This window comes from Suricata suricatta, chromosome 6 (genome assembly GCF_006229205.1).
Source record: "Suricata suricatta isolate VVHF042 chromosome 6, meerkat_22Aug2017_6uvM2_HiC, whole genome shotgun sequence".
Lineage (NCBI taxonomy): Eukaryota > Metazoa > Chordata > Mammalia > Carnivora > Herpestidae > Suricata > Suricata suricatta.
The window spans coordinates 108,519,670-108,546,868 of NC_043705.1; the positions used below are offsets into that span (position 1 = coordinate 108,519,670).

The 27,199-nt window shown below is 37.8% G+C and overlaps 1 protein-coding gene and 1 long non-coding RNA gene across 2 annotated transcripts in view; one reads left to right on the forward strand and one right to left on the reverse strand.

The window, feature by feature from the left end:
- Window positions 1-27,199, forward strand: part of HTR4 (5-hydroxytryptamine receptor 4) — a 148,521-nt gene that overhangs the window by 40,769 nt on the left and 80,553 nt on the right. The window lies entirely within an intron of this gene.
- Window positions 21,104-22,318, reverse strand: LOC115294986. The gene is made up of 2 exons (XR_003910248.1): window positions 22,191-22,318; window positions 21,104-21,515 (listed from the first exon to the last, which is right to left on the reverse strand). It is a non-coding gene; the product is annotated as an uncharacterized LOC115294986 (long non-coding RNA).

Here is a 27,199-nt window from a genome sequence, read left to right on the forward strand (position 1 = left end):
GCAGGGGAATGGTTTTCAACAATAGTTTTGGGTCCACCTGAGGAATTGACTGACAGGTTAAAGCCCCCTGAGTTAGCACTTTACCTGAGCAGTCTGCACGAAAGGAGGTCCCAGGAACTTAATGGTTCAGGATCTTTCCATCTACAAGACCATGAAGGCTGAAGAAAGCCCCCACTCATCCTATCTTTTAGATAGTTGTGATAAACAATGTTTTGTTGGAAGGACAATATCATATGAGGGTTGTTCTGAAACTCCTTAGTTTCCTTTATAATCCTCCTGGAATTTGGAAAATTTGTATTTTTAGGTTTTATGACTTCCAGGATAGTGACTTCCATTAATTTACTTTTCCTGGAGTCAAGTCTTACTCAACTCTTTCTACTCCAGTACCTAAGGTATATTTTCATGTGGTAAAAAAAAAAAATCACCCTTAAAAACTCCTTACACTGTATACCTAAAGTACAGTATATAAAAGTGGAGGCTAATATGTGCTCTCTCAATAAATCCACATCACCATTTTTCTAGTGTTAGGGCAGATCACTTCTTCTCTTAAGAACTGAATGAAGCCATTGGCTTATATTTTGAAGAAGCGTGTGGCTTGAAAATTCAAAAATACTTATCATTGAGCACCAGAATTATAAGCAGAGTGGCAAGGTTTGTTCCCAATGAGGGACAGTAGGAGATGAGTTGACTAAAGGAACAATAGATTTACCAGCCTCCTTCTCCTTCTTATTTAAGGGAATGCATCCATTCAGGGGAGCAACGAGCAGAATTGCCTGCCATATTCATTTGGTCCCTCTCTCTCTCAGAGTAGGTGAAGTGAGTGTATAATGAACCTCCACTATAAGTAGTGCTTTATTTTTATGTCCAATATCTTACCACTGTTTAGGCAACAAAGGATTTCTACTTCTATTATTCAAGAGACAGTAAATAAAGATTCAAGCTTATTCTCTGTCTTCAGCACAGAACCAAAGTATTACAAACTTGAAAGGGATCCTGAGTGATATGAACAAGTCCCTTACCTGATATAGGAATCCCTTCTGTTCTTACATCCTTAATAGAATAGATTATTTTGATTAACCAGACACCTGGGAGTTGATGGCTGAATATCAGGCATGCTCAAGAACCAATAAAATATTAAGTCTACTGCTTCAACCTCCTTAATCCCTTTGAAATCCTTTTATACCTTTCTGACAGTGTCTTGGCTCAGAACATGATCATCTCTCACCTGGGTGATTGCAACAGCCTTCTCATTGGTCCCACGGAGGGACAGAAGGAAACAGCCTCCTCTCTTGCATTTCCTTAGGCCATTCTGCATATGACATCTGGAGTGACATTTCTAAAATCTGAATCTTGGTGTGCCTCTTTACTCCTTAAAAGTCTAGGAGTTTCCTATTGTTCTCAGATTAAAACCCAAACTTCTTAGCAGGGCTGCTAAGAATTTCGGGGATTGGCCCCGGGTCTGGCTCTATCACATCATACCACTCTCACTTTTGCTGTTTGCCGGTCAGGCCTGGTGCAGTCCTTCTGTCTTTCTGTTATATGTTGTATTTCCTTGCACCTGGGAGCATTCTTCTCCATCTCTTTACTTGGTTGGTTGTGTCACATCCTCCAAGGCTCTGCTTAGATGTCTCTTTCTCCAGAAAACTTCAGTGGACCACCCAAACCTGGATTAGATGTCCATCTAAGGTATCCTCATAATATTTCATTATAGCATTTATGATATTAGATACTTGCTTATTTTTATTTTTTCCACAAGACCTTAAGAGATATGGAGGCAGATACTGTCTTGTTTAACTCAATTTTTAGCACAGCGTATGCTCAGTCAATATTAGTTGAATGAGTGCCACTGTAAGCCAGGGTTATACTTGAGGCCTTAGTTGCCTCTTAGTAAAAGAGCTCTTCGTCCAGGGGTGCTTGAGAAGTTCAGCTGGTTAAGCATCTGACTCTTGATTTTGGCTTGGGTCATGATCTCATGGTTTGTGAGATGGAACTCCATGTTGGGCTCTGTGCTGACAGCGTGGAGCCTGCTTGGGGTTCTCTCTCCCTCCCTCTCTTTCATCCCTCCCCTGCTCCCATGTGCGCACGCTCTCTCTCTCTAAAAAATAAACATTTTTTTAAAAAGAGAGCTCTTAATCCATACAAGACTAGACAGACTATATATTTGGATGGACTGCAGATCTTGAGGGATGGTCCAGACTGGATAACTTTTCAGTTGCAGTCCAGAGCACTGGTCTGGGCTTCTGGACCATTTCCAATCTTAGCTGTCACCCTCCAATATTCTGATTGGAATCCATAAGGGCTCACAGTCTACATAAATAATTTCCATGGTGGCTTCATTTCTGTGTTAACTCACCTAAAAACTCACATCATTGAGTAAAGTGTGGGTCTTAGTCCATGAGACTTAAATTATGTCTTGGATTCTAATTTCAAACCCAGTAGGAAAGAGAGAAAAGAGAATCTTTTCCTGGTGCCTCCTACACAGGTATCCTTACTACGATTGGACCATCTTGGATGAATCAGTCACTGTGGTCAGACATATTCAGTTCTCTGACTGGCCGGAGCTGTTTCACATACTCCATCACTGAGAGCAGAGACCCAAGAGAACACATAGGAGAGCATCCTAGGCCATGTTAGATGCCCTGGGTCCACTTGACCCTGACACCCAGCTGAACCAACACCCTTTATTATAGTGATGTGAGAAATTTGAATGAGCGTCTATGTTGTCTGAGCTATAAAATGGAATGGGGATTGTGAAATCTTATTTTACCTAATGGTTTATAGTTTATGTCATCACATTTCCTTCCATCGTCTCATTGACTACTCTAGGTAAACAGCCATCTTCTCTACTGTGTTCCTACCCAGCTGGCCCAGGGAAGTGATGGAAGATACATTAGTTTTGGAACAGCTGTGCCTGTGATGCCACTGTTTTTTTTTTTTTTTACAGTAGTTGCAGCTGTATGAGTGATGAAATAGTTTGTAGTTGTAACCTATATTGTATCGGTGCCATTATCATCTTGTTAAGATGGCAGCTTTGGCAAAGGTGTTTTTGGAACACTTTCAAACAAAAATTGTATTATAAAGTCAAGTAAAATATCAAGAGAATTAAGCAACGACTTACATAAGAGAAGACAAATTGGAGGAAGAGCCTGATGAGGAAAGCAAATGTGGTTAATTAATTCTTTTTAAGGAAAGTTTTTACTGAAGTATAAAATACACTGAGAGAAATGTGCCTAGGTAAGAATATACCGTGATAAATTTCCCCCAACTATGAAGATTACATAACCAATACCCAGATAAAGAAATAAAATGTTACTGGGGCACCTGGGTGGCTCAGTCGGTTAGGTATCTGACTTCGGCTCAGGTCATGATCTCACGGTTCATGGGTTCAAGCCCCGCATCAGGCTCTGTGCTGACAGCTCCGAGCCTGGGGCCTGCTTCAGATTCTGTGTCTCCCTCTCTCTCTGACCCTCCCCTGCTCATGCTGTTTCTCTCTCTTTCTCTCAAAAATAAATTAAAAAAAAAACATTATAAAAAAGAAAAGAAATAAAATGTTACTAATGCCCAGAACATCTAGTTACTACCCATCTCTAGTAAAGGGAACCATGATTGGAACTGACATTATAGATTAGTTTAGAACTTCATATAATTGGCAATTTTGATAGTCTTTCCTAAAGAAGTTTTTGCTCGAGTCTTTTGTCCATTTTACTGTTTAATTGACTGTCTTTTCCTTAATGATTATTAGAGTCTCTTTCTACATTCGGGATTAAAGTCCTTTTTCCAGTATATTATTGTAAATATCTTTTGCTACTCTCTCAAAGGGACTTTTGATGAATAAAACCTCTTCAAAATGTAAAATGTAACCCAGTTGATCAGTGGCTTCTTTTGTGGTTAGTACTTTTTCTTTACATCATATCTAAGAATCCTTTGGTTACTTCAAGGTCAAAAATATATACTTCTAAGTTTTCTCCTAGAAATTTTAGTACTTTATAGTTTGTACTCAGATTTATAATCCAGTTGGAAACAAGCTTTTATATGGTATGTGGTAAAGGTTAGGATGATTTTTTTTTCAATATAGATATCTAATTTACCCAACACCATTTACTGAAAAAGCTACTTTTTCCCATTGTATTTAGTCTCTTAAATCAGTGATAATATGTGAGGGTCTGTTTCTGGATCCTAGTCTGTCTTTTTAGTTTGTTAGTCTACTCTGATGCTAACACCACAGTATCTTGGTTAGTGTAGTTCAAGGTTTTGATCTTACGGAGAACTAGAACTGATTTTTATAATGAATTTGTGTCTAGAAAATTTGCTAAATTCTTTGTTTAATTCAAACAATTTGTTTTCAGATTATTTTGCAGTTTTTATGGGTACAACCAGGTTTCTTTGCAAGTTAGGTCAGTTTTGTTTCTTTCATTCTAATCTTTGTATTTTATTTTCTTGCCTTATTATACTGGCTGGGACCTCCAACATCCTGTTGAATAGAAGTCATGAAAGTGGACATCCTTGCCTTCTTCATGGTCATATGGAAACACCTTTCACTGTTTTTCTATTAAACATAATAAAGGTGTGCAATGTCTTTATGAGATGCTCTTTTAGACTATGAAGGTTCCCCTTTCTACTTAGTTTGCTAGAAGTTTTTAGTTTTTAATCCTGAATGGGTGTCAGATTTCTTTAAGTGCTTTTTTCTGCAATGGTAATATGAATATTCTCCTTTATATGTGGAGAATTACATTGATTGATGCTTCAGTGTTAAACCAACCATACACCATGAGAACAATAGATATGTAGCAAAGACTTATTTATGTAGACTATATGTAGAACAATACAGAGCTCTCGTTTGCTATTTCAGATACTGTCGCATTCCATTTGTTAATATTTTGTTTGGGATTTTCAAATCTACATTTATGAGATAAATTGGTCTATCATTATCCTTCTTGTAATGTATTTTCAGATTTTGATACCAAGGGCATTCTGGCTTTTGCTCTCAAAAGGTTTTGTGTAAGATTGGTGTTATTCATTTTTTTAATGTTTAGAAGAATTCACTAATGAAGTTATCTGGCTGAGCCTGAAGATTCTGTGGGAAGGTTTTCGGTTATAGATTAAATTTTCTTTAAAAAATTTTTTTTTGTCTTTTTAATTTTATTTTTTGAGAGACAGAGACAGAGAATGAGCAGGGGAGGGCCAGAGAGAGAGAGAGAGAGAGAGAGAGAGAGAGAGAGAATCTGAAGCGGGCTCCAGGCTCTGAGCTGTCAGCACAGAGCCCGACGCGGGGCTCGAACCCATGGACTGTGAGATCATGACCTGAGCCAAAGTCAAACGCTTAAAAGACTGAGCCACCTACGTGCCCGTATAGATTAAATTTTCCTTAATAGACATGGACTATGTAGAGTTTTTAAATTTCTTTTTGAGTCGATTTAGTATGATGCTTTTCTAGGAATTTGTCTATTTCATATAAAATTTAAATGTATTAGCATTAAGTTATTCACACTATCCTTTTATGATCTTTGTCATGTTTATAGAATTTCTACTATGTTCCTTCATTATTCCTGATACTAGTAACTTGAGCCTTATGTCTCCCTTGAAAACATTTTTAATAGCAGTTTGGGGAGGGTCAATTTTACTAGTATTTTCTAAGAAGGAGTTTTGGTTTGTTAATTTTCTGTATTGTTTGCTTTATAATTTAATTTGCTTTTGCCTCTCCTAGTTTCTTCATTCTTTTTTGGGATTAACTTGCTCTTAGTTTTCAAACTCCTTAGCTGGATTTTTAAATAACGTAAGAAGCTTTTATTTTTTATTATGTTATCAACACATTTTATATAATGTATGCATTTAAAAAGGTTATGAATATCTCTTTAAACACTGTTTTGTTTGCATCTCACAGGTATTAATTCTTTATATTTTAATTATTATTTAATTCAAAATACTTTCAATTCCCATGTCGATTCCTTCTGTGACCCATAGTTTATTTAGAGGTCTCTAGCTTTAATTTTTATTAAAAATTTTCCTAGTGATTTTTATTACTGATTTCTAACTTAATTTCAAGTGATCAGTAAATTGCTATGAATGATTTCATTTTTTAAAAATTTTCTTGAGATATACTTTTGGCCAGCATATGGTCAAGTTTGGTAAATTTTCATGTGTACTTGGGGGAAAAATATTCTGTGATTGTGGCATGCAGTGTTCTGTGTATCAGTTCGGCCACATCTGTTAGTCCAGATTCTCTATTTTTATTGATTTTTGTGTCTGGTTTTTCTGTCAGTTCCTGAGAATGTGTGTTAGTGCTTCCCAGTCTGATTGTGGATATGCTTCTTTTGCCTATTAGTTTTGTCCATTGTTTATATGTTTTGAAGATATGTTACTAAATATATAAAACTTTGTGATGAATATATCTGTCTGATAAATTGACACTTTTGCCATTTTGCCATTTCTTTTTACTCATGACACACTAGTTCTTGTCTTAAGTTTATCTGGTTAGATATTACAATAATGACACCAGTTTGCTTTTAGTGAACATTTGCGTTATATATACATACATTCATATTTTACTTATGTCCTTTTATTTAAACTATTTTTATATAAGATAAGCGGCTTCTTTTTTTTAATCCAATCTGAGATTTTTTGGTTTTATTGATAGTTTATTTAAGCTACATTTCAATATATTTGGGATTATGTCTGCTCTCTATTAACTTTTATTTTTCAGGTGTCCACCTATCTTATGACAATCTTCTGTGCTTTCTTGCCTTACTTTGGACTAATAATTTATTTTCCGTTATTCCATTTTCTCCTTAAGTAGTTTGTTAGATGTGTATTCTTTTAGTGGTTGCCTTCGAGATTAAAATATGCATCCATATATTATTAAAGTTTAGTATAAGTTTGTACTTTTACCAATCCTCAGAGAACCTGAAGCCCTTCAATACTATCTTTATTTATCTCCTTCTTTTCTTTTATGTTTTGCTTGTTAACCCTCATACAACTGCATTACCAAAAGACATTATATACAGGTTGTACAGTAAAACATAATTAACTTTACTGACAGATTCACCTTTCCCATTGCTCCTCATTCCTATTGGCGATCTCCATGTTTTTCTCTGGGCTCATTTCCCTTCATAAAGAGAACTTTATCATCACCATTAGTGAAGGTCTGATGATAAATTTTCTGGAATTTCTCTAGAAGGGTTTTACTTTTTTTTTTTTTCACGTTTGAAGGATATTTTTACCGAGTATGAAATTTCTAGGTTGACAGTTTTGCTTTCTCTCAACAGTGCAAAAATTTCGTTTTATTTTCTTTTGACTTTATACATACTGTTGGGAACTCAGGGAGAAGTCTTCTTACGCCTATGAAGAAAAGTGCTTGTTTTCTCCTCTGACTGCTTTAAAATGTTTCTATTTGTGCTTAAGTTTTAAGTGGCTTATATTTGTTATTCTGTGCCAAGGTGTGCTTTTACTTTTTATTTATCTTCATTGGATTCATTGTATTCTTGAATCTGGAGTTTGATATATTTCAGCAGATTTAGACTTTTTTTATATCTTTATTTTTAAATGTTTATTTATTTTTGAGAGAGAGCAACCCAAAGGATGAGCAAGGGAGGGGCAGAGAGAGAGAGGAAGACCCAGACTCTGAAGCAGGCTCCAGGCTATGAGCTATGAGCACAGAGCCTGACATGGGGCTTGAACTCACAAACTGTGAGATCATGACCTGAGCTAAATTTGGTCACTTAACCAACTGAGCCACCCAGATGCCCCTAGAAATTTTTCTAAATACTATCTTTGCCTCTTTCTTCTCTTCACCTTTCTCAGATATTGATTGCATTTTATGTTAGACCTTTTCAGTGTGTCCTATTTTTCTACCATGCTATTTTTTTGTGTGTTCCATTTTGGCTTTGTCTCTATGATAGAGTTGCTGCATATTCCTCCTACCTATCTCCCTGTTTAATACTCTTTCATCAGTATCCCATCTGCCATTAAATACATCTATTGAATTCATAATTTCAAAAATGTATTTTAATGTCCTAGAATTTTTCTTTTTGTTCTTAAAGCATTTTAAAGTTTTCTTGTGAAATTTTATCCATCTTGTCATCTGGTTTATTTTTTAACATACTAATTATAGTCATTTTAAAGCCTGTGTCTTATACTAACTGCAGTGTCTGGGTCACCCACTCGTGATCCACTCCCCTATTCAACATGAATTTTATTACCAGACACTTTTATTACTATCAGACAGGCAATACCAAAGAAGCTTACCAGACTCCCAAAGAGTGGATTTATTTTATGTAGAAGATAATGTTGTCAGATTTGACCAATGTTTCCATAGTACCTACTATGTACCAAGGTGCTTTTTTAAATGCTAAACTACATAGCTTGATGGTAAGATACCAAACACTAACCTTCACTGTTTTCACTTATTTTGATCTCAACTCCTGGCCTTCTGTAATCCTTCAGGTAATCCTTCCTGTCCCATTTCTGTACCCCCTCACTTCCACCCCACCCCAACCTAGCTTTCTCTCATTTTCTACTCATTCTGACCAACCAGTCCCACCTACGTTTGTCTTGGTCTTACTGTTTCCTCTTCAAGTTTACTGGAGTTGGCCTGGTGGGTACTATCCTATGAATCTTCCTCTGCCTCCAGTGACATTTATTAGAGAGCTCCACATGCCTGGGTGAGAGATGGACTCAGAATAACACACAATGAAAACCAGTCAAGGGTTGAGATTGGGGGTGACTGCATTTGAGGTTTCCCTCAGGAAGATGAGTCAGGATTACTTGTTAGTGAGTTAGCGACAATGATACTGTTTTGATAGAAAGAAAGAAAGAAAGAAAGAAAGAAAGAAAGAAAGAAAGAAAGAAAGAAAGAAAGAAAGAAAGAAAAAGGAAGGAAGGAAGGAAGGAAGGAAGGAAGGAAGACAGACAGACAGACAGACAGACAGACAGACAGAAAGAAAGAAAGAAAGAAAGAAAGAAAGAAAAAGAAAAGATTTCCTGGGACATATTCTGAGACCAGTAGGCTGTTTTCATCACATCCTAGGCTTTTCACACATGTGGTGCTTGTCACTTAAAATGGGTGTCAGGTAGCTACAATCCATACATTGCATTGTTAGACTGTGGATTAGCATTTGCTGCATTACTATGTCCTCAGTTGCTGATCGGGGCTATCATAGAAGCACACTTACCATATGTTGTGATGGATTTGCAGCCACAGACTTTGATCGGAAGTCTGTGGGCTGCTCATTGGTGTCTGAGGATACTGATCTCCTGTACTATATTTTTAACTAACTTGGAGAGATAAAAACATCATGTTGCAATGATTATTAGTCACGGCAGTAAATAAGTGTGTCACTATTCTAACTCATGCAGCCCACAGTTTTATGGATTTTTCATCCTTATAAATAGGTTAGATCATGTTTAGAATTTATAGCATTTAAATTGGAAAATATTTTAAAACAGCTTTTTTGAGGATGCTGGAGAGGGTGGAGAGGGGTCATGGAAAATCTAGAAGTTATCTCTCACATCTTACATAAAGGAACAGGAGAAGACTTACTCATTACTCATTACATTTAGGATTAACAATACTTGCTTTCAGCAAGGTGATTCATATGGAATGGCCCATGTGTCACTCCTGCCGGGCCAATCATTAACATAATATAGATTAAAGCAACAAAAATACAGGTATCCCTTGCTTTTTGAAAGTCAGTGTTATGCCACTTCACTTTTACAAAAGACCTGTTTTGGTTTTAGCTCATCAAAAAAAAAAAAAATCCAAAGAGAATTTTGGCTTTTATGAAAAAAGGCAAAAAGCAAAAATTAGTGTCCAGCTAGGTTTTGCAGCAAGTCCTAGAGAGGCATGCGGAGAGGAATCAGAGTGGTGGTGGCCAGCTCCTTCCCGGAAGCTACACCCAGCAAGCCGCCAGAGCTTTGAACTGTGTCCTCGAGCTTCTTATCCTCTTCCTTCAATCTACCCTGTGCCTCCCTTAGCAACACGTGTTCTCAGGTGTCAGGAAGGCCTAAGAAAGCTTATTTGGAGGATCTGGAAGTGCCCTCCAATTTTTCCATTTAGGTTAATGCTAATTGCTTTTTGGCTTTATACCATTTGAGCTTACAAAAGATTTCATAGGAACACTCTACTTCTGGATATGTGGGAGACCTGTATATGAAGATTTTCACTGAATCAAAACTATGTCATTATGTTGGAGGGTCTTTGAGCACCTTTTCTGTGTTGGGGCATTTCTTTTGCTGCTTGTGGGTAGGATATATTCTGTATCCTGGGGGCTGTTACTTGCATTTTCATTGGTAAAGGGTTTGGAAGAGAAGGATGTGATGATGCAGATGTCATGGGAAATCCATTTTCTGGCTTTGGGAGACAGCAGAGGGTCTGGCTTTGGAAGACATCAGAGGGTCTGGCTTTGGAAGTCGGTATAGGTGATATTGGCTTTGATGCCTACCCCGGAGTCCAGAGTGTGGGCAGTGGCATCTGTGCCCAGCAGTGGCGGTGGTGATGGAATCTTCTCTTGAGCAGTCCCATAATGTTTGAGTGTTTTTCTCATTGACTCCAACCTTGACTCTCTGATCTTCCTAGACATTTTAGAACTTCCTAATGTCCTTTAATAAATGTCTGGGGTGCCTGAGTGGCTCAGTTGGTTAAGTGTCCAACTTTGGCTCAGGTCATGGTCTCGCTGTTCATGAGTTCAAGCCCTGCATCTGGCTCTGTGCTGACAGCTCAGAGCCTAGAGCCTGATTCAGATTCTGTGTCTCCCTCTCTCTCTGCCCCACCCCTGCTTGTGCTCTGTCTCTTTCTGTCTCTCAAAAATGAATAAAGTTAGAAAAAATAAATAAATGTCTTCTCTGCCTAAATGAACTAAAGAGGATTTTTGCTATTTGCAACTATAAATACTGATTAATACCCTCCGTATGATCCCATTGGTTTCAAGAAAGTGTTTGCATACAAAAAAACTAACATTGATTATTTCTTCTGGGTGGGATTTCTGGAAATTTTAGTTTTTTTATGTTTGCTTTTCTTTAGTTTTGTCATTTTCTACAATAAGCAACTATTTCTTCTGTCAAAGCTTCTAGGGAACATCGTGGGAAAACTTGTTACTTCATAGCATTAATCCATTTGTGGAACAAGAGAAATAAGAAATTCTATTGGCTTTCTGAGATTGGGTTGAATGTTTTATAAAAAATAAGGTCGATAGCCATAGCACTTCATTGAGACTTAGGAGATCAGTATCCCTGACAACTTTGCCTCCAACTGGTTGTGTGACCTTGACTACATCATTGCCTTTTTGAGCTTCCATTCTTTCATTTGCACAGTGACTAGGTTGGGATAGATCAATGATGTTGAAACTTAGCTCTGTGTAGCCTTTATGTTTCTGGTGAAGGAGAGAAGGATTATATGCACCTAGAGATGCATGGTCCTACACCTTAAAATAAACCAAAGGAGAGTCACATGTATCTGTCTTGCATATTGGATTTCAAAGTTTTCTTTGAAAAAGTTTCCTGATTAGTAACAAATCTGAGAATCTATGGAGCTAAGTTATTTTTGAGGGCCCTTCCAGCTCCAATATCCCATGATTTCATTAGTTTTCCCACTGAATTGTCATTACGATTATACCAGGTAGTTTTGTACATACACACGCACACACCACAGAGTTACGGAACTTTGAGATGGAAAAGGCCTTTTTAGATTTTTTAAAAAAATTTATTTCAGAGAGAGAAGCATGTGAAAGGGGGAGAGGGACACTTTTATTTAAAAAAATAAAAAATTAAAAATTTTTATTTTAGAGAGATAAGTGTGTGAGTAGGAGGGAGGGACAGGGAGAGAGAATCTCAAGCAGGCTACGCACTCAGTGTGGAGCCTGATGCAGGGGTTGATCCCATAACCCTGGGATCATGGCTTGAGCCAAAGCCAAAAGTCGGATGCTCAACCAACTAAGCCACCCAAGTGCCCTTGAAAAACACATTTTTAGCCTAAACTTCTTACTCTTACAATTTCTAATTATATTGTCTAAAAATCTAGTTCTCCTTTAAAAGTTCACTTGGCTTAAGACAAGCATTTATCTGTTTATGAGGATTCTATTATTCTATTTGTCATTAATAGTATGTTTATAGGACATAAAATGCATTTTATTAGGAATATATATTATGTTGTGATTGGAATATGAACAAATGAAAGCAACTCCACTAATACTTAAAAAAGTAGAACATTGTTGTTGACTACAACTTAATATGCTTTAACCTCTAAGCATAATGAAGAAAAATAGTTTCATTGTCAGGAAAGGTGTAATAATAATTCAGGTTGAGACGTTTGCACCTGGACTTAATGGATCAACTTATTATTTACTTAGCGTATTCAAAATACATTCTGGGGAATTGAAGGAGGTTGAAAATTTAGTATGATTTAGTATGATTGATCATTTGGAGGCATTGAGGGGAGATTGGTAAGAGATAAAGCCTAAAACAAAGATCAAATTATCAGTAGCCTTGAATTCATCTTATGTTTTAGGTTTTATTTTGAAGGTGGCAGTAAAGTCTCTGTAAAGGTTTTTAAGCAGAAGAGTGACATGATTAGATTTGGATTTTAGGAAGACCAGCCAGGGTGCAGTGTAGATAATGAATTAGAGGAGATCAAGTCTTAACACAGAGGGGGTAACTAGGAAGCTTATTTCATGTATGAGATTAAAAAAACTAAATTGGTTTTATTGGAGATGGACAGAAGTAGATGTTTTCAAGAAAAAGTAAAGAGAGAGAAGAAGACAGATTTATGTATACAGTTAAGAGAATAAGAAATAAGAAAATCACCTGGGTGATTCAGCTAGTTAAGCATCTGACTTTGGCTCAGGTCATGATCTCATGGTTCATGGGTTCAAGCCCTATGTCATGGAAGCTCTGTGCTGAAATCTCAGAGCCTGGAGCCTCCTTCACATTCTTTTTTTAAATTAAAAAAATTTTTTTTTAATGTTTTTTTTATTTATTTTTGAGAGACAGAGGGAGACAGCAGGAGCAGGGGAGGGTCAAAGAGAGAGAGATATACAGAATCCAAAGCAGGCCCCAGGCTCTGAGCTGGCTGTCAGCACAGAGCCCAATGCGGGGCTCAAACCCACGAACTGCGCGACCAAAGCCTGAAGCCAGATGCATAACAGACTGAGCCACCCAGGTGCCCCACCTCCTTCCCCTTCTATGTCTCCATCTCTCTCTGCCCTTCCCCAACTCACTCATTTTCTCTCTCTCTCTCTCAAAAATAAATAAACTTTTAAAAAATCTGAGGCATTAATGATGGTGCTGTTGTTATTTTCTTAGCCAGTAGACTGGAACAAAATCTGACGGAAAAGTAGATTGGGAATAAGTGATGTAAGTCCTATTTTGTAATGTGGATGTGGGGTTCAAATTTTTTACTATTCTCATGGTCTGGGAACTGGCAAGCCAAGAAAATGGCATAAAATTGGGCCTAGAATGTCTCTTGCCTGAAGAAAATTCAGAATTCCTCTGGAAAGACACATAGTGAATGTAGGATGTCTAGAATTATCCCAGATAAGGTCTCACCAAAGATGAGCTTATAGTCCCAAATTGCAAAATATATGAAAAAAAAATTGTTTTCTTTTTAAAAAAATTTTAATGTTTGTAGTTTTTTTCTATTGAGAGAGAGAGAGAGAGAGTGAACCAAGAAGAGGCAGAGAGGGGAACAGATGATTCAAAGTGGGCTCTGCACTGACAGCAGAGAGCCCGATGCAAGCCTTGAACTTATGAACCGTGAGATCACGACCTGAGCTAAAATAAGATTCCTTTTTTAAAAACTTTTTAAAATGTTTTATTTATTTTTGAGAGAGAGATAGAGCAAATGAGTAGGGGAGGGACAGAGAAGGAGAGAGATAGAGTATGAGTGTGGGGAGGAGCAGAGAGAGAGGGAGACACAGAATCTGAAGCAGGCTCCAGGCTCTGAGCTGTCAACACAGAGCCCAATGAGGGGCTTGAACTCATGAACTGTGGGATCATGACCTGAGCTGAAGCCGGATGCTTAACCGACTGAGCCACCCAGGCATGACAAAAATAAGACTCTTACCTGACTGAGCCACCCAGGTACCCCAAGAAAAATGACCTCAATGAGAGTCAATAGACCTCCAAATCAGCAATATTTTAATTTTGGGAACTTCAGATAGTAGAACAATTTTGATAGAAACTAAAAATAATTGTTTAAAATCAATAAAGACTTAAAATAAGGAATCAAAACCATAAGAAAATTATAAGACACTATGGTAAAGAATAAGCCAAAATAGATAATAGTTTTAGCTCAAGAAACAAACAAACAAAAAAAACCTCAAATAAATATTCAAACCTCTCACCTATAGAAACTAGAAAAAGAATAAAGCCCAGAGTTAGTAGAAGGAAGGAAATAATAAAGATCAGAATAAAAATAAATTGGGGCACCTGAGTGGCTCAGTCAGTTAAGCCTCCGACTTCAGCTCAGGTCAGATCTCACATTAGTGGGTTCAAGCCCTGCGTCGGGCTCTGTGCTGACAGCTAGCTCAGAGCCTGGAGCCTGCTTTCGGTTCTGTGTCTCTTTCTCTCTCTGCCCCTCTCCCTCTCATTCTCTGTCTCTCTCTGTATCAAAAATTAAAAAAACATTTAAAAAAAGAATAAAAATAAATGAATACTAAAAAAGTAGAAAAACTCAGTGAAACTAAGAGCTGGTTTTTTGAGACATAAACAAAATTGATAAGCCTTTAGCCTTATTATGAAAAATTCTATGCAAAACAGATTGGACAAGTTTGAAGAAATGAGTAAATTCCTAGAAACATACAATCTTCTAAGACTGATTCAGGAGGAAATAGAAAAACCTGAACAGAATAATTACCAGTAAAGAAATGGAATCAGTAAAAAAAAAAAAAAAAAACTCCTAAAAACAGAAGTGCAGGGCCAAATGGCTTCACAGGTGAATTCTATCAAAATTTAAAGAAGAGTTAATACCTAGTATTCTCAAACCATTTCAAAAAATAGAAGAGGAAGGAATGCTTCCAAATTTATTCTATGAGGCCAGCATTACTCTGATACCAAAGCAAGACAAACACACTACAAAAAGAGAATTACAGACCAATATTCCTGATGAACACAGATGCAAAAATCCTCAACAAAATATTAGCCAACTGAATTCAACAATACATTAAAACAATACATTGACTGTGGAGATCACTCACCACAGTCAATTGGGACTTACTCTAGGAATGCAAAGATGATTCAATATCTGCAAATCAATCAATATGATACACTGCACCAACAAAAAGGATAAAAATATATATAACCATCTCAATAGATGCAGAGAAAGCATTTGACAGAATTGAACCACGATTCTTGATAAAAACTCTCAAAAAAATGGATGTAAAAGGAACATACCTCAACATAATAAAGGCCATATATGACAGTCCCACAACTTGAGTCATACTTAATGGGGAAAAGCTTTCAGCTTTTCCTCTAGGATCAGGAGCAAAACAAGGATGTCCACCCTCACCACTTGTATTCAATGTATTCCTGGAAGTTTTAGCTAAACCAGTCAGGCAAGGAAAAAAAAAAAAGCCATCCATACTGGTAAGGAAAAAGTCAAACAGTCCCTATTTGCAGATGATGTGATACTCTATATAGGAAATTCTAAAGATTCCACGAAAAAACTTTTAGAATAAATGAGTTCAGTGAAGTTATAAGATAAGAAATTAATATACAGAAATGTGTTTTCTTTTTATACACTAGTAACGGAATAACAAAGAGAAATTAAGAAAACAATTTAATTTACAATTGCACCAAAAAGACTAAAATATCTAGAAATAAATTTAACCAAGTATGTAAAAGACCTGTACTCTGAAAACTACAAGACATTGGTGAAAGAAATTAAAGACAACAGAAATAAATGGAAAGGCATACCATGATCATGGATTGTAAGAATTAATATTGTTCAATATCAATATTATCCAAAGCAATTTACAAATTCAATGCAATCTCCATTAAAATACAAATAGTATTTTTAATGGAACTAGCACAAATTATATTAAAATTTGTGTGACACCATAAAAGACCCCAAATAGCCAAAGCCATCTTAAGAAAGGAGAACAAAGTAGAAGGTATGACAATCCAAGATTTCAAGATGTACTACAAAGCTATAGTAATCAAAACAGTATGGTACAGGCATGAAAATAGATACCTAGACCAATGGAACAGAAGAGAGAATCCAGAAATAAACCCATGCTGATAGGATCAATTAATCTACAACAAAGGAGGAAGGAATATGCAATGGGAAAAAAACCATCTCTTCAATAGACGGTTTTTGGAAAACTGGACAGGTACATCAAAAAGAAACTGGACCACTTTCTTACAACATACACAAAGATAAACTCAGAATGGGTTACTGACCTCAATGTTCAACTTGAAATCATGAAGCTCCTAAAAGAAAACATATGTATGCATCAATCTCTTGGACTTTGACTTTAGCAATATTTTTCTGGATCTGCCCTTGTAGGCAAGGGAAACAAAAGCAAAAATAAGCAATTGGAGCTCATCAAACTTAAAAGCTTTTGCACAACAAAGGAAATCTGTACAAAATGAAAAGACAATCTACTGACTTGGGAAATATATTTGCAAAAAATATAAAAAGAGGTTAATATCCAAAATATATAAAGAATTCATGGAAATCAACACCCAAAAAAACAAATAACCCAATTTAAAAAATGGGCAGAGAACTTGAATAGACATTTTTTCAAAGAAGACATACAGATAGGAAACAGACACATGAAAAAGATATTTGACATCACTAATCATCATGGAAATGCAAATCAAACCCCCAGTGAGATATGACCTCATATTAGTCAGAATTAGTGTCAAAAGGTAAGAAATAATAATTGTTGGTGAAGATGGGGAGAAAGGGGAAGCCTTGTGTACTGTTGGTGGAAATGTAAATTGGTGCAGTCATTATGAAAAACAGTATGGAAAATTAAAAATAAAAATATATACGATCCAGTAATTCCACTGCCAGGTATTTACCCAAAGAAAATGAAAACACTAGCTGGGAAAGATATATGCACTCTTATGTTTATTGCAATAAGCAAAGTGTTTATAAACAAATAAGTGTTACTTACAATATCCAAGATCTGGAAACAATCTATGTGTCCATCAATAGATGAATGAATAAAAAAGATGTGATATATAACCAGAATAGAATACTATTCAGCCACAAAAAAGAATGAGATCTTGCCATTTGTGACAACATGTATAAAACTAAAGGGTATTATGCCAAGTGAAATAAGTCAGACAGAGAAAGATAAATACCATATATTCACTTATTTGTGGAATAATAAAATAACAAAAACCAAACCAAATAAACAAACCAATCAGAAACAGACTTCATAAATACAGAGAACAAACTGATGGTTGCCAGAGAAGAGGTGGATAATGAGATGGGCAAAATAAGTGAAGGGGGTTAAGAGACACAAACTTGCAGTTATAAAATAAATAAGTTTCAGGTATTAAAAGTACAGCATAGAGAATATAGTCAATGATATCACAATAACTTTGTACACTAACAGATGGTAACTACATTAACCATGTTGAGCATTTCATAATTGTTAAATCATTATGTTGTATGTCTGAAATTAATATAATGTATGTCAACTATATTTAAATTAAAAAAATATATCAAGTTTGTTTCCAAAGCAGTTGTATGAATCCACATTTGCACTGGAATTACTATTTTTAAAAAGTACTATTTTACTTAAGTTTTTTTAAGTTAAAAAAATTTTTTTTAAGTTTTTACTTAAGTTCCAGTTAGCAAGAGTGTGATATTAATTTCAGGTGTACATGTAGTGATCCAACACTTTCCTACATCACCCAGGACTCATCATGCCAAGTGCACTTCTTAACCCCTGTCACTTGCTTAACTCATCCCTCCTCTCTGGTAACCATCAGTTTTTTCTCTATAGTTACGAGTCTGTTTCTTAGTTTGCCTCTCTCTCTCTTGTCCCTTTGCTCATTTGTTTTGTTTCTTAAATTCTGCATATGAGTGAAATCATATACTATTTATCTTTCTCTGACTGACTTATTTTGCTTAGCATAGTATTCTTTAGTTCCATTCATACTGTTGCAAATTTCATTATTTTTTATGGCTGAGTAATTTTCCTCTGTGTGTGTGTGTGTGTGTGTGTGTGTGTGTGTGTTTACACACCACATCTTCTGAATCCATTCATCAGTCAATTGACCCTTGGGCATTCCATAGATTGACTATTGTAGATAGTGCAGCTATAAACATCAGGGTGCACACACCCCTTTGAATTAATATTTTTTATTTTTTCAGTAAATACCTGGTATTGCAATTGTTGAATCATAGAGTATTTTTATTTTTAGCTTTCTGAGGAACCTCCATACTGTTTTCAGAGTGGCTGCACCAGTTTGTATTCCTATCAACAGGGCATGAAGTTTCTCCTTTCTCCGCATGCATCCTTGCTGACATCTGTTGTTTCCTGTGTTGTTGACTTCAGCCATTTTGACTAAAGGCGTGAGGTGTTAATTCATTGTAGTTTTGGTTTGCATTTCCCTGATGAGTGATATTGAGCATCTTTTCATGTGTCTGTTGGCCATCTATATATCTTCTTTGGAAAAATTCTATTCATGTCTTCCGCCCATTTTTAATGGGATTGTTCATTTTTTTTGGTGTATTGAGCTTTAAAGTTTTTTTATATATATTTTTGATACTAATCCTTTATCAGATATGTCATTTGCAAATATTTCCCCTCATTCTTTAAGTTGTGTTTTAGTTCTGTTGATTGTTTCCTTTGTTGTACAAGCCAAAATAACGAATATAACTTCTAAAAAGACAAATGCAGTAATTCAAATTAACAATCCTCAAGGGAAGATTAGGTAGAGATAAATCATAGCTGCAGAGAAAATTAATGAACTGAAAGACAAGTAAAGAAATTAGCACAGTTGCAGCACAGCGATAGAGAATATCTGAAAATTCAAAAAGCATGGAGAACAGAAGGAACAATGAATGTACTTTTAGAACGAGACACAAAAGCAAATAGGCTGAATGAAGGAAGGCAATATTCAAAGAAATTATAGCTGAAATTTTTTGATGAAGGAGAGATGAATATTAATGTACAGGGATCATAATGAGTCCTAAGTAGAAAAAAAATGAAGGCAAATCTACTTATGAACACATGTCTCTGAGTCTGCACAATATCAAAGACATACAGAAGAGTAAGAGTTCGCAGAAGAAAGTATAAGAATAAACAGAGTAACAGCAGCCTTCTGGCAGCAATAGAGGCCAGAAGACACAGGGCTGTTGTCTTCAAAGATCTGAGAGAAAATAATATTAATTTGGGCATCTGTATCCCGTTAAAAATGTCCCAACATCAAGTTAGAAATAAACACATGTTCCAACAACACCGAGAGCTATTATACAGCAGACTCTTACTAAAGTATTAAGGGTAGAATATAGGAAGAAGGAAATTGAACCAGAAAGTAGAAATACAAGACAAAAAGCAATATTCAGAAGTCACTTGAACGTATGGATAATGCTAAACAATTATTTGTTCTTCTGTTCTATAAAAATAAACTGAAAACAATACTAAGGATTTGGGATATAAAAACAAGGTAGATCTAAAGTTCTGAGAAAATAACAATTTAGCTTGGAAGGCTATTACAAAGACCTAGTATGCTATTAGGATAGCAAAAGCATATTTAATGAAACACAAAAATCATAATTCAACAATAAAAGTTTGTTATGTTTGACTATGTAACAATTAAAGCATCTATATGACAGATATAGTGAAACAAAGTGAAAGAAAAAGAAACAAGCCAAACAAGAGAAGTTATTTGTAAACCATATAGCCAACAAAGTATTAGTATCCAGAATATAACCAGAGTCCCTACAAAACAATAAGAGGTAAAACAAACTAAGCAGAAAATGAGAAACAAGACAATTCTTCAAAGAAAACTGAATGACCAATGAATACACAGAAAGCTACATGATCTCGAGAAAACAGGGAAATGCTAAGTATCACACAGGGAGATACCATCTGATACCCATAGTATCATCAAAAATTAATGAATAAAGGACACCAAGTGTTGGCAGAATGTAGAGAAACAGGAACTCTTGTTTATGGGAAGATTAAATGGCATAATGATTTTTGAAGAGCCGTTGGGCAAAATTTGCATCTATGTGTTTTGTAAAACTCTGGTGTAACTATTTTGGAAAGTGGCAGAATGAAGGAGCAGACACTAATAGCCTACCAATTCCCCTTCTAGATTTCTGTCCTAGAGGAACTTTTGAGCTTGTGCACAAGGAAGTTTGTAGCAGCTTGCTTATGATATTAAAACAGTGAAAACCAATTCTCTGTCTTTCATAGGAAAACTGAGAAATTGTGGCTTATTCGTGTTGGAGTACTGATTAAGGTGAAATAACTCAGTCTGTGTGATACTACAGATAAATCCCCAGAGCATGACCCTGAATGAAAGGAGATATAATCAACATGATACCATTACATATATAAACATAAAAAATACATAAAATGTACAAAAAAATGAACAAAAATAGTATATTTTGCTCTTATCTAAACACATATATAATAAAAGGACTAGCACATACATGTGCATGGTGTGTACTAACTTTTTGTGTACAGGTAACTTCTGGGGAGGGAGGGTAAGGAAATGAAGGATTTAGCTATACTTGTTTCTCCCTATCATCAAAACTCCACATTGACCTAGAGTTTAACCTTCAGGCAGCTTTGCTAGGATCCTACCCTCACACTGGCTCCTGGACCTGAGTGCTTCCCCCACTTCGCCCCATCAACATTGCTCAGTACTGGACATTTAGTCAGTCCATCCTTGTTTGCTCAATTCAGCCTATTATTTTCTCTACCTTTTAGAATGTTAGAAATGTTTCATAATTAGAAACTGCGTGTGTGTTTTTTTACTTTATTTTAAGGAATAGCTTAATCACCAACGTCAGGTGGCATAGTGTTCACATCAGACAGATGCTGAGAAAGGTCTGTTGGTCTTACAATCCTAGAGCCGATTGGTGGTGTAGCAGGGGACACCCAGAGCTGCTTGGTGGCAGCAGAAAAGCCAGCTCTGAGTCTTGAGAGTTAGGATTTTTTATTTTCTTCCACCTGATAACCCTGCTTCCCTTATGTGGTTAAAATTATCCCACCGGTCCTCAAATCTAGTGCGAAAGGTAGCAGAGAGAGGCTGGCAGTGAAGGGAGTGATGTAAGCAAGTCCTGGGCAGTGATCTCCATGCAGAGGTGGAAGTGTAGGGGTGAGGTCCTGCTTTCCAAGCACAGCTTTGATATCCACTGAGAGATATCGAGGCTGAGTTACTGACTCTCCCTCCTTGATAAGACTTTTCCTGGGTACCAGGTGGGAGGCTGTGCAAGGAAAGAGAAGAAGATTCTGCAGCCCGAGTTTCCCTCTGTTCCAGACTGTCTTGTTTCTTCAAAGGCTTCATTAAAGGAACATCATTCTCTCCCACAGTTTGGATCCCCACATAACCTGCTGGGGAAGAGTAAACAGTAATTAGTTATATAAAATGACAGAAACGATACAGATACAAATTAGTGAAGGAGGATGAAGGCACAGATGTATCATTATGCAGGAGGAGCAAGCATCCCACCTTTCAGAGCTCTGCTCGGAGGAAAAGTCTAGAAAAGGTGGGTACAGCCCAGGCAGAATCTTGGTGATGTTCTGAAAACCCACACGCACCTCCTGGCTCTCTCCCATCCCCAGCGCCTCAAAGCATCTCTGCCCTGTGCCAGGCCAGTCTGGTGTGATACGACCAAGGTAGAGTTCCTGTCCCACATCCACCACAGCCTTGCTCCGTGACCTCGAACCAGTCACCTGTCTTTTCTAAACTTCAGTTTCCTCATTCTCAAACAAAAGAAGTACAACAGACCGTTTCCAACTTTCTTCTACCTCTGATAGCCTATGCAACTATAAATATCTTTAAGATCTTGCTTTCCATGCCACAAAATTAACTTTGGATTATTCACTCATGGTCAAGTATAGTCTATCGCAGACAGCTGGGGAAATTACATTTTAGCCATAATGCAAAGATGGCAAACTCAGGCATCTCCAGGGATCAGGGAGGTAGCATAAATTTCTGAAGCAGGCAGGTGTGACATAATAGAGAACAACGTGGGTGTCCAGAACTGGAGAGTGTCTGCTTACCCAAAGGTATTCACGTGCAAATGTTTCATAAACACTGTGCTGAACAAACAAAAGTCTTCTGGGGCTGGATTTGGGCCAGGAGTCATTAGTATGGAGCCCCTAAAAAAAGAGAGAGAAAGCTGGTGATGGAATTTTAGGCATCAATCACAGGAGGTTTAAGAGGATTGGGGTAGCAGTGAGTGAAGAGGTGATAGAGGGAAGGGCATGTTTATAGTCATTGACCATTTGTGACCTCATCCTGCATTCATCTAACTTTTCTAGACAGGTGGCCATGGATAGATTTCACCTCCAACCTCACTCCCATACATTGATTAAATCCAGTCAATTTGGAGCTTGAAGTCCTGACTTCACTTTCCTCCTGTTTCACATGAAGGGGTTGAAGTAGCTTCGTTCCGAAGTCTCATCTGCATTTTATATTCTATGAAGCTAAATAGTAAAAGGCGAAAGATTTATATGATCTGAAGAGAAACCAGAGTACTCTATGAAGCTAAGTAGTAAATGGCTTTGGGGTTCATGCTTTCATTCATTCAACATAAATGTCCAAGCATAGCAGATGAAGATTGCCTAGAGACCTCAAATTCTAGTGTTTAACGCATTGTTTAATGTTTGGCAAATATTTATTGGGTGCCGGTTCTGGTTCCAGGCACAGTTCTGGCCTCTGGAATGCAGTAGACAGCAAAGCAGACAAGATCTCTATTTTTACCCAGACCAAGAGAAAAAAAAATAGTAAGATTATTTCAAAATGGTAGCTTAAGAGCAATATCTTTAAGGGATGCTCCAAAAAGTGGCATTCATACTGAGACCTAAATAAAGAAGGAACTCTATGCAAATAAACCTAGTGAGAGAGAGCAACCAGGCAGAGGGGCTGGCAAACGTAAAAGTCCTAAAACAGAAAACAGTTTGACAAGCCTGAGGAATGACAGTCAAGACCACAGTAATGGAACATAGAATGAGAGGGGGTGTAGGCATCGAAGGCAACACGGGGGTCAGACTCTGTTTGTCAGTCATCGTGATAGGCAGCAAAGCATGCCTTGTGATGGTGTGTAAACGTTTAACTCCGGGAGGGTCCAGATGGATATAGACAGAAGATCAACGCAGTAGGAGTCAGCAGACTTGAGTTCTTCTCTGACATCTGCCAGTAACCGCTGTGTGATTAGGTCAGCTTCTCTGTGCTCCAGTTTTGTCCTTTGCAAAATGACATGGTCATAGCACATACACCTGGGAAGGAATGCCCTCCCCGGAGTGTAAGCCCTCTGGGAACAGAGATCTCCTTTCACTTACTTACTGATATACCGACAGTGACTAGGCTGGTGCTGAACATGGATCTGGCACTCGATAAATATTTGCTGGATAAACTTGAGCCGTCTTTCTGGCTTTAAGACTCTATGGTTTTGAGGCAATGTTTGATGAAAATTCATTGGTCTTGTTTTGATAAGTGTGCCTTTCACAGTAATATAAGATATAAAGTTGTAAGTATAATACTTGTTACTGGCTGACCAATTAGATTGGTTCTGTGTGTATCTTCTGGTTGTACATTGGATAATAATGAAATAATTTCAAAATAGATTCCTGGATTTAACCAGGCTTCCATATACTGAAGGCTTGCAATGTGCCCATAACCATTATAAGCATGTTACATGCATTATTTTATTTAATCTTAAAACAATCCTGTGAATTGGGAAGATTGAGACTCAGGGAGTCAAACCCAGATGGGTTTCAGGATGTGCCTTTAGGTACTATCGCATATTGCTTTCTGAATTGTTGTTTCTTGTCCTGAATACAACTAGTATTTGGTGAAGGAGGCCAGTAATATCAAGTATCTATGTCTATTCCAGGGACATTTGTTGTCCCTTATGTCTGGCTGCTAATGCTGCAGACATCATATTCAAGTTCAAGGGGAAGAAAGGGGAAGGGATGAAGCCAGCACTGTCCATTCTTTTGTTTAGGAAAGCAAAAGCCTTCCTCAGCCCCCTGGCTGACTTCTCTGCTTATTGGTCAAAATTGTATCTTGTCACCCCTAGCAACAGGGGAGGTTGGGAAGAGACAGTAGCTTCATGGAGCAGGGCATATGGGTACCCCTGAATAAAACTGAGGTTCTGCCCACCCAGGAAGGAGAGGATGACAATAAGGAAGGTAGCTGTCAGTGTCTATAGACTTTGTGTAGAGCAGCCTGGACATCGAATTATGAAAGAGAATCTTCGGTTGCTTGCTAGTAATTTAAGCACTGATGATTTATTTTCACTTTGTAATTATTTATTTGGGTTTTTATATAGATGCGCGTGTGAGCGCACACACACACACACGATGAAAAAGCTAATGAGTAAGCAGTGCTTTGAGGACTGTAAACCAAATGCCAAGTGGAACCATGTTATTGGAAAGTGTGTGGCACTGGATGGGTGGAGTCCTGATGGCCATCCAGTCCTGATTCTGCCATCATCTCATGACTTTAATGTAAGGCCGCAGAGACCATGCAGAAAGCCACGGTCAGAAATAAATGTAAAAGGCCTTTGTTGGGAGCTCTCTCAGGCTTGGTTCACTGGTCTGGACAGAGCGGGGGCCAGAGGAGTCACGGGGGTGGGGGGGGGCGGTGGCACATCTTTGTGGTGTTGGCTGATGGGGAGGGGCTATGGAGTATTGGTATGTCCATACAGGGTAGTTTTTTGCATCAGTTCCTTGTTCCGGGTGAGGACATGTCCGTTGTTCATGGCTGGAAGGCTCAGTGAATGGTCTTCTGGGAAGTTTCCGGGTGGGGCCATTTTGAGGTAGTGAGATGGCCCTTATTGCCCGGGTGTCTGAAGGTCACACCCGACTCCAGCACCCAACATTTAACAAAATCTTTTCCTCAGTTTTTTTCATTGGTAAAATGGAGAATTTGAACCAGATGAAATCTAAAGCCTCTTTGAGTACCATCATCTGCTGACCTTATTTATGTTGATTACGAATTGACATTTGAAAAGACTGAAGGGTGTTGAATCAGCTCAAAATGTTTTATATGCTGTTACAAGATTTGAGAGAGCTTTCAAATACTACTTGTCTGTACTGAAAGTTGGGTGAGATGTGGTGAAAAGCTTTAAAATAAATAACAGGTAAAATTAGATAAAGGGCATTGTATAGCCAGAAAACAAAGATCAAATGCAAATGTTAAAAGAGATGCATTTTACACTGGGGGAATGTAAATCCCACCATCCATCTGGTGTTAAGAGACTATGTTATGCCCAAGATTTCAATATCGTCCCCAAAAACCAGAGACCACCAGAGAGACCGAATCACACATGCAAAAGCAAAGGGCTTTATTATGGACTTAGGCTGGCTGGGCCTAAACTCGGGCTCACAGACTTTACCAGAGCAGTGGTTCCATGCTGAGAACCCCGAACAAAGGTGGGTAGGGCTTTTTATGGGGTTTGGGAAGGGAGAGTTACAGGAAATTGTGACACAGGTACAGTGATCCAATCACAATATTTAGAGTATTAACCAATTACAGAGTGGACCCAGGACCCTCACATAGGGTGTAATTAGCCTTAAGCAATAAGTGATTATCTATATAGCTTCTATCTCTAGGCCTGCCCTTAGAAGTGTTAAGGGTGTTATCTGGCCTTTCCTGATTGGGTGTTACAAGGGTGGTCCCTCCTGCCTTGGGCAATGTGTGTCCTTCTATTGTCTAATGATTCTGAGAAACCCACACCTAGGCCTCCAAGATCAGAGGGGAAACTTGAAGCCTGTCGTGGAGTCAGTTTGATTCAGACCTGGATCCTTACAACTGGAAACTCAATGGGTTCTGGTGTTGGCAGCCCAGGATTCCAGCTTCACAACAGCTCTCCCTCAGATATTAAAGAGGCAGCCAAAAGAAAAGAAAATGCCAAGTATCTTCCCAGGGAGGAGTGGTACCTCAGAAATGCCTTGCAAGGTGCTCAACATCTCCATGGTCTTTACCTGGCATGCGAGAAGAGTGGAGGCATGGTGCGTTCTATAGTAGGCTTCAGGGTTGCTGTTTCTAATATAAAAGCAATGGTGGTGGTGGTGTATTCACAGTTTTCAGTCTGTGCCAGACCCTGTGATAGATAACTGTTTTATAGATATCGTCTCTAAGCCTCCGTGTCTTCATGGGGTAATGGGGTAATGATAGTCTTTGGCTCATTTTTTCCTGTGATGAATAATTATTGGGGGCCTGATCAACAGCAGTCACCTAGAGACTTTCTGTACCAGACTCATTTCAAAAGGGCTCCTCCTAAAATGAAGTAATGAAAACATGGAGCCTAATCCTCAGTACTTGGAAGCTTTTATCACTGTTTCTTTGTATCCAACTGATCTTTCTTACCCAGGGAGCAACAGTGTCCCCTTGTATGCCCGAAGCTCATGGAGCCAAACTGGGCAGAAATCTAAGATGGCGTCTGAGATTCTCTGCTTCCTGGAGTACACACTCCTCCTGTGTATTCAATGGAACACTTAATCTAGGTGCTTTTGTGAAGGCTTTCACAGATGTGATTATGGATTTTAGTCAGCTGACCTGAAAATAGAGATTATCCATGGATGCCTGACCAAACACATGAGCCCTTTAAATCTGGGCTAGAGTAAGAGGCAGGGGAGTTAGAGATTTGAAGTGTTAGAAGACTTTGATGTGAGGGGGAAATCCCTGCTGGTTTTGAAGACAGGCGTGGCATGGAATGTGGGAAGTCACTACCAGCTGATGGCAGCAAGCAATGGGAGGGCTCAGTCCTTCTACTGCAAAGATCTGAATTCTGTTAAGCACTGAAGCTTGCAAGAGAACCCGAGCTCCCAAAGACACAAGCAGTAAGCTCTGCTTACATCCTGTTGTCAGCCTGTGAGGTCCTGAGCTGAGAACTCAGTCATACCATGCCTAGATTTCTGACCTACAGAACTGTGAGCTGAAGAATAAGTGTTTTTTTTTTTAGTCATTCAGTGTGAAATAGTTTGTTACCTAGCTTTAGAACACTGACATGCTTACCTTGGGGTGCATGACTAGCCTGTCACAGAGCTGGGACTTGAACTCC